Source organism: Mandrillus leucophaeus, unplaced genomic scaffold (assembly GCF_000951045.1).
Source record: "Mandrillus leucophaeus isolate KB7577 unplaced genomic scaffold, Mleu.le_1.0 Scaffold846, whole genome shotgun sequence".
Taxonomy (NCBI): Eukaryota; Metazoa; Chordata; class Mammalia; order Primates; family Cercopithecidae; genus Mandrillus; species Mandrillus leucophaeus.
The window spans coordinates 515685-523695 of record NW_012109208.1 but is presented as its reverse complement, the minus strand read 5'-3'; positions in this window follow the sequence as shown (position 1 = coordinate 523695).

Below are 8011 nucleotides of genomic sequence, written 5' to 3'. Positions count from 1 at the left end.
CAAAACAAAACAAAACAAAACAAAACAAAACAAAACAAAACCTAAAGCCATGCTTAGAGAGAAATTTATGCTATAATTCCTATATTAAAAAGAAGAAAAAATTCAAATCAAGGATCACCTTAAGATACTGAGAAAAGAGGAGCAAACTAAATGCAAAGCAAACAAAAGGAAGGAAACAATAGACATTAGAACATGAATCAATAAAATTAAAAATATGGAAAATAAACAAGGCAACAGTTGGTTCTTTGACAAAATCAACTAATTTGACAAAGTTTTAACTAGACATATTAATTTAACTAGACATATTAATTAAATCAAGAATGAAAGAGAGGATACCATGACAGACCTTACAGAAATAAAAAAGATTATAATGGAAAACTATGAACAACAGAATACCAACAGAAAAATATAACTTAAACAGCCCTCCTTCGTAAGAGTGATTGATCCTTACTACCAAGAAGAAATTGGTAGTAGAGATAAATCACTTCAATTAGTACAGTAACTATCATATTTCCTATTGATATAGGGGCCTGAGGGCCCCAAAGTTAAATTGTCCTAACTTTCAGTTCAGGGGAAATACCACTGTGTCTCCCAGTGGAAATATTCTTCTCTTTGGAACTAAGCTACCTGGGCCTGCAGAGAATAAGTTCGTGGGAACAGGAAGCGAACATTTTGTTGGTGGGTCACCAGGGATAATAGTGAATGGCACCTCTTCTACCTCCACCCCTGAATTCCTGGACCTATGAATCCTGGCTATGAAAGATTTAGCGCCTCTTTTTGAATGCCAATTTAGAGCATATACAGCCTCTTGAAGAACCTTGCTCCAGCCCTGAAAGGTATTCCTGCCGAAATGGCATGGTAACCAGTCTTCAAAAGATGATTTCACGATTCTATAATGTCCGTCAGCTGCTTCAGGATGGCAATTTCCACGAGCAGGGGCCCTTGGCCACACTTCATTTGTTGTGAAGTGAGTTCCTTGATTAGAAGCAATGTTGTGTGGAATATCATGATGGTGGATAAGGCATTCTGTAATTCCATAAATGATAGTTTTGCCTGAAGTACTGTATTCAGGGAAAGCAGATCCCTATCCAAAGCAAGTGTCTGTTCCATTAAGAATAAAATATCACCCGTTTGATGACAGAAGCTGTCCAATGTAATCTACCTGCCACCAGGTATCTGATTGATCACCCCAGAGAATGGCGCCTTATTAGGAACTCAGTGTTGGTCCCTGCTCCTGGCAGATTACAAACTCAGTAGTAGCTGTGAGGAGGTCAGCCATGGTGAGTGGAAGTCCATATTGCTGAGCTCATGCATAACCTCCCTCTCTGCCACCATAGCCACTTTATCCATGAGCTCATTGGGTGATGACAGTGTTGGCCGAAGAAAGAGGCTGACTGGTGTGTGCAGAGAAAGTTTTCCTATCCCATTTATTAAAGTTATCCTATCCCACTTATTAAAATTCTTAGCTGAGGTCGTCCTTTGGAAAGCACTCACTTGGGACACAAATGTCTTTGTGCCCATTCACAGAGGTCTATCCATGTACTCTTTCCCAATTTCCTCATCACAAATTTTCCAATCATGATCCTTCCAAATTCCTGATCATCAGCCAAACCTCTGGCTACAGCTCATGAGTCAGTATACAATCACACATTTGGCCATTTCTCCTTCCAAGCAAAGTGCACAACCAGGTACACTGCCCAGAGTTCTGCCTATTGGGAGGATTTTCCTTCACCACTGCCCTTCAAGGGTATCTCAGGAAAACGCTGTAGGGCTGCAGCGTTCCACTTTCAGGTATTGCCTGTATAGCATGCAGAACTATCTTTAAACCAGGACCAAGACTTCTCCTCATCTGTCAACTGATCCCAGAAACTCCCAATTAGGCCATACGTGTAGGCTGGAAGAGAGAAGGCAGTGCAGCAGGAGTAGAAACCATGGTCATTTGGGGTACTTCTTCCTGTTACATACTTGTGCTTTCAGAGCCTGCTTGGGTTGGTCTCATGTAGACAGCACTTCCATTTGAATGACAATGTTGTTTGCATGCCCAACTTTATGGCTTGCTGGGTAAGATGACACCCAGCTCATTATGGGTTGCTCAGGTTGCACAATAACTTAGTGACCCATGGCTTATTCTCTGCTAAGGCCCAGTAGCAGTCCATATCCCGATTCTCAAAGGAAGTAGTTATCCACAAAGGATGGCACGCCTTTGCTTCAAAATCCTAAGGCCTACACTGTAATTCATATGTAGGAGACTGCCAAAGGCTCCAAACAGCATCCCTACGTGCCAAGGTAATTTCAAGTAATATTGGATCTGCTGAATCATATGGCCCAATTGGCAGACCAGTTTGCACAGCAGCCAGTACCTGTTGCAGAGTCTTCTTTTGTTCAGAGCCCCACTGAAAACTAGTAGCTTTTAAGGTGATTCAGTAAATAGGCTGGGGTAGTGCACCCAAATGAGAAATGTGTTGCCCTACCAAATCCAAAGAGGCTCAGTAGGCATTGTGCCTTCTTTTGAGTTATAGGAGGCGCCAGATGCAACAACTTATCTTTCACATTAGAAGGCAAATCTTAACATATCCTACATCAATGAACTCCTAGAAATTCTACTAAGGTATGTGGCCCCTGAATTTTTGTTAAATTTATTTCTAACCCTCTGGCATGCAAATGTCTTTTCAATAAGTCTAGAATAATTGCTACCTGTTGCTCACTAGTTCCAATCATTATATTATCAATGTATTAATGGAAAGGTAACCAAAGTCCCTGTGAACTAAATGATGACATAGGGCTGTGAACTAAATATGAACTAAATGATACACACCTGAGGTAGGACAGTGAAGATGTATGCTAGCCTCAGAAGCGAAGTGCAAACTGCTTCTGATGGTCTTTATTTGCAGGGATGGACATAAATGCATTTGGCAGATCAATAGCAGCATACCAGATATCACAGGATGTGTTAATGTCCTTAAGGAGTGAAATCACATCTGGTACAGAAGCTGCAGTTGGAGTCACCATCTAATTAAGCTTAAAATAATCCACTGCCATTCTCCAAGATCTGTCTTCTGCACTGGCCAAATAGGTGAGTTGGGGATGCAGTGAAAATTAATGCCCCTGCATTTTTGAAGTCCTTGATGATTGGTGCTAATTATTTAAATTCCTCTAGAATGTAGTCTTGCTTTTGCTTTACTATTTTTCTAGGTAGAAAGCATTCTAGTGGCTTCCACTTGGCCTGCTTCATTATAATTGTTCCCTCACCCTGTAGGTCAGGTAACTAATGTGAGGATTTTGCCAATTGCTGAGTGTTACACTCGTGTAAACTAGAACTGGAAAAATAGCCACAGGATATGTTCAAGAACTCAGGGATTCAATATTTCAGGTCAAGTTCTGCATGAATTACTTGAAAGCATCTATGTTTGTTCTGATAGTTTATCTCATGTAGCCACAAGGCTGATATTGCTGAAAACGAAACCCAAAATTTCGTTTATTTATTTAGCAAGTGGCGAAATAACAATAGAGATTGAATTTCTGGCCTTGTAGAATATCTACTGTTAAAGTGAGAGCACTCTTTTATTTTCCAACTTTGTCCAGTGATATTAGAAGAAAGCAGCCGAAAAGTACTCACTGTACTTGTTAGTCTGACAAAAATGTTTGAAAGTATTATACACACAGTCAGATCTTTGCTTCTTATGAGTGTTTGATTAGAAGTATACAATGACAATATTGTGCCTATCTCTATTGCCAGAACACACCATGGACTATCAGCCTTCTTTTTACTACCTGATATAGAGACATTAGTGTCTTATTTAATCAAATTAGGGAGCCAATTCCAGAAACCCTAGAATCAATTTTGAAAATTTATCTTTAATATTCTATTCAATTCTTGGTAACAATTTTTTTTTAATCAATCATGGTCCACCAGAGAAACAGAACTAATATAATATGTATCTATAGAAAGAGACTTATTATATGAAATTGGCCCATGTGATTATAGTATCAATATGGGGCAAATTTCATCATCTTTGTTGTTATGTCTTCTTAGACAAAAAGCATAAACAAAAATAACAAAAGAAAAATAGATAAATTATACTTTATCAAAGCTTAAAACTGTCCTTCAAAGGATATAATAAAAAATGTGAAAAGATAACCTACAGGATGGGAGAAAATATCTCCAAATAATATAAGGTGAATTTGTCATTACTCACAGTAGCTATGTTCCATAAAGTCTCCACAAACACTGAATTAGTAAATACAGAACCATTGATCCTAAAGTATATAATACAAGGTTAGATTTCTGTGAGCTTCTGATCGTATTACTTTGTGTCAACCAATCAATACATAACTTTGTTTAATGTATGGTACAAATTAAAGACTCCTTATTTAACATATATTGTTGATTTATTAACATTGAACTCACAACCAACAGCACTATCACTCATGCCTGAATGAAACGTATCTAATACATATATTTTCTATGTAAGGGACTTTACAGCCTTCCTGCATTTAGGAACAGTAGCCAGCACATCAACACAGTCCCTATAAAACAGAGAAATCAACAACAACAAAAAAGCATAAAAATCATGGCATTCAGTAGACACAAAAAGGACATTTTATTGAACTGTACCTGGGAAGCTGCATGCCAAGTGACTCAAACATTTTGCCACCCTGTGCATATCTGTGAATAACTGTATTCACAACACTGTGAGTGTTGATTTTGAAGCTACCAAAAAATTTTAGCAGGTAGGCAAATTCACAAACACAAAATCTGTGAATAATGAGGATTGACTGTATCAGATACGAGTCTAGGATCCGAAATATACAAATAATTCTTATAACTTAACAATAAAAAGAACATATAATGAGCTAAAAGTGGGCAAAAGATCTACATAAATATTTCTCCCAAGAAGATATGTTAATGGCCAATAAACACACGAAAAGATGCTCAACATCATTAACCTTTAGGGAAATGCAAATCAAAACCAAGATGATATTACTTCATATACACTAGGATGGCTAAAATTTAAAAAGATGAAAAATATAAGATGTAGGCAAGAGTGTGAAGGAAGTGGGACCCTCACACATTATTGGAAATGTAAAATGGTATATCCGCTTTGGAAACAAGTTTGGCCTTTCCTCAAAATGTCAAGCAGAGTTTCTATATGACCAGCAATTTCACCCCCAGGTATATACACAAGAGACATGAAAACATGTCCATGCAAAGACTTGTGTGAAAATGTTCATAGAGGCATTATTCATAGCAGCCAAACAGTGGAAACAAACTAAATAGCTATCAACAGAGGAGTGGGTAAATAAGTGTGGTACATCCTTACAACAGAATACTATTTGACATAAAAAGGAATAAAATGTCAAAACATTATTCAATGTAAGTGTACTTTTTGAAAACACGTTAAGTGAAAGAAACCAATCCCCCAAACACAAATGATTCCTTTGGTATGAAATGTCTAGAATAGGTTAACCAAGAAAGATACACAGTAGACTAATGATTGTCTAGGACCATGGATGTTAGAGAGAAATGGGAACTGACTGCTAAAAGTTATGTAGGTTCTTTTTGTGGTGATGAAAATGTTTTAAAATTCATAGCAGTCATGGCAGAATAACAGAAAAATATATTTTAAATCACTGAAGTATACATTTGGGTGGTTACATTGTATAATCTCAATTGTATTTCAGTAAAGCTGTTAAAAATAAGAGTTAAAAAACACTTACCATATGACCCAGAAGTTCGATTCCTAGATATTCTCAAAATAAAATAAAATAAAATATAATGTTTACAATAAAGTTTATGTAAGAATATTGATAGAAACTTTGCCCATAATAGTCAAAACTGGAAACAACCCGAAATATTCATCAGAATTGTAGTAAATTTACACAATGAAATTCTATTATCAATAAAACAGAATTAACTAATGAATACACACAACAATATGGATGAATTTTGAAATCATTATGTTAAGCAAAAGAAGCTGGCCTGAAAGCATATATAACTGTGTTATTTCATCTAGATGAAATTCTAAAACAGGTAGGGACAGAAAGTATTTTATAGAGCCAGGTGGTTGGAAACAAACTGTGAAAATATACAAGACAATTTTCTGGACTAATGCAAATACATTTTAAATATTAAACATATTTAACAAACATTAAGCAAAAATAACCAGGAAATGTGTGTGTTACCTGTCATTAAAACATATTATAAGGGTATAATAATTAAAATATTTTCCTAAAAATACATAAATCAATGACACATATAAAGGCTCACAAATGGGATCTAATATTTATAAATGATAAAGATGGGATTTCAAATAATTTTGTATTGCTCAGTAGGAATCCTTATGACAACTGTTTAACTTTGGAAGACATAACAGGAAATCCTAGTGGAGTATGTGAAACTAAGGGTGAAGGAAATGAATTTAAGCACTGTGTTCTAGTTAATAACATTATTTCCCATGGGAATGGGGTCAACAATTCTGATACTATTTTACATGTGTACTGGAATTGAACAATTAAGTAAATGGTGGTGGATGGTGGAAGCCAAGTTTCTCACTGTTAGAATGGGAGTTTACCGACAAGCAAGGGGAGGAGGCTATAATCATTTACATGATAATGGACGCAGTTGGAAACACCAGTATTAACCCCTATGTAGTTAAGTATAGATACAAATGATTATATCAAAACATTTATATATGTGTGTGTACATATATATGGGCTAGTATATATGTGTGTATGTGTGCATGCATGTGTGTACACGTGTGTATACATGTACATATATACACATAGATACATATATGTGTATATATATCATTGCTCCTGGAAAGTGGTTATACATATATGCACATATATTGGTATATGTATATATGTGGTTTCTTACATGTATATGTATATATACACACACATATCACATTACATACATACACACATATGTATCACATTACAAGCTCAGATAGCTATATGTGTGTGTGTGTGTGTGTATGTGTGTATATAGGTATATCTGAGCTTGAGGTGTGATAATTGCTGCTGGGATATGGTTTACTAGCTTATATATATGTGTACATCAGACTATATATGTGTGTGCATCTATACATAGACACTTGGTATAAACATTTATATACACACGTTTCCTTGCTCTGTCAGCTGAGATAGCTTAGAAAAAACACATCCCAGCAGCAATGATCACACTACAAGCTCGCATCTTGGTTTCAAATACCCTTTTCCAATGTAAGGAACCACAGCTTCTTGGCAAAAGAGCTGATTCTAAGACAGGGATAGACAGGGATAGGGAATATACGAAATGAGACTGGAGCACCTTGTGATGCAAGAAAGTAAGAAATAGGTAAAATAAAGCTACATTCATGAGGGTTTGTCAAAAAAGCACAGGGACTGACCAAAAAACTCCAAAAGGCCAAGGATGGAATAATTCGATAATATAAAGTAGTCTAATATTGGATTATAACCAAAAGTGCAAAACAAACAAACAAACAAACAACAACAAAAAAAACTCTGAGTTCATGAAAGATATGATAGAACAAATAAATAAATGGGGACTGGTGATAAGTCTCCTATGCAGAAGAATTCCAAATAATATATGTAGATATTCCAGTTTCAGGAAGATGAAGCATAACTCCTAATTCCCTAAATATGAGTGCTGCATAATGACTGCCTTCCAAATAGTACAGTATGGAAAAGGGGGTGGAGAGAAGAGTAATTTTGCAGTGGGGAAACTTGACAAACACTACCTCAGCCAGGTCAACATCAAGGGTAATAAGTCATGTGGACTGTATCCACCCTTGATACAATGTGATGAAATATCAATTTACCTCTGCAGTCTTCCTGGCAGAAACCAATGGCCCCTAATATAATTGTGAGGAAAACATCAGCAAATCCCAATAGACAGAATTTTAGCAAAATATCTACAAAGTATTCCTGGTCAGGTGTAAGGTCATGGAAGGAGTTTAAAAAGATGTTGCAGGCAAATATTACCCAAATGAAGGCTGGTGTTGCTGTC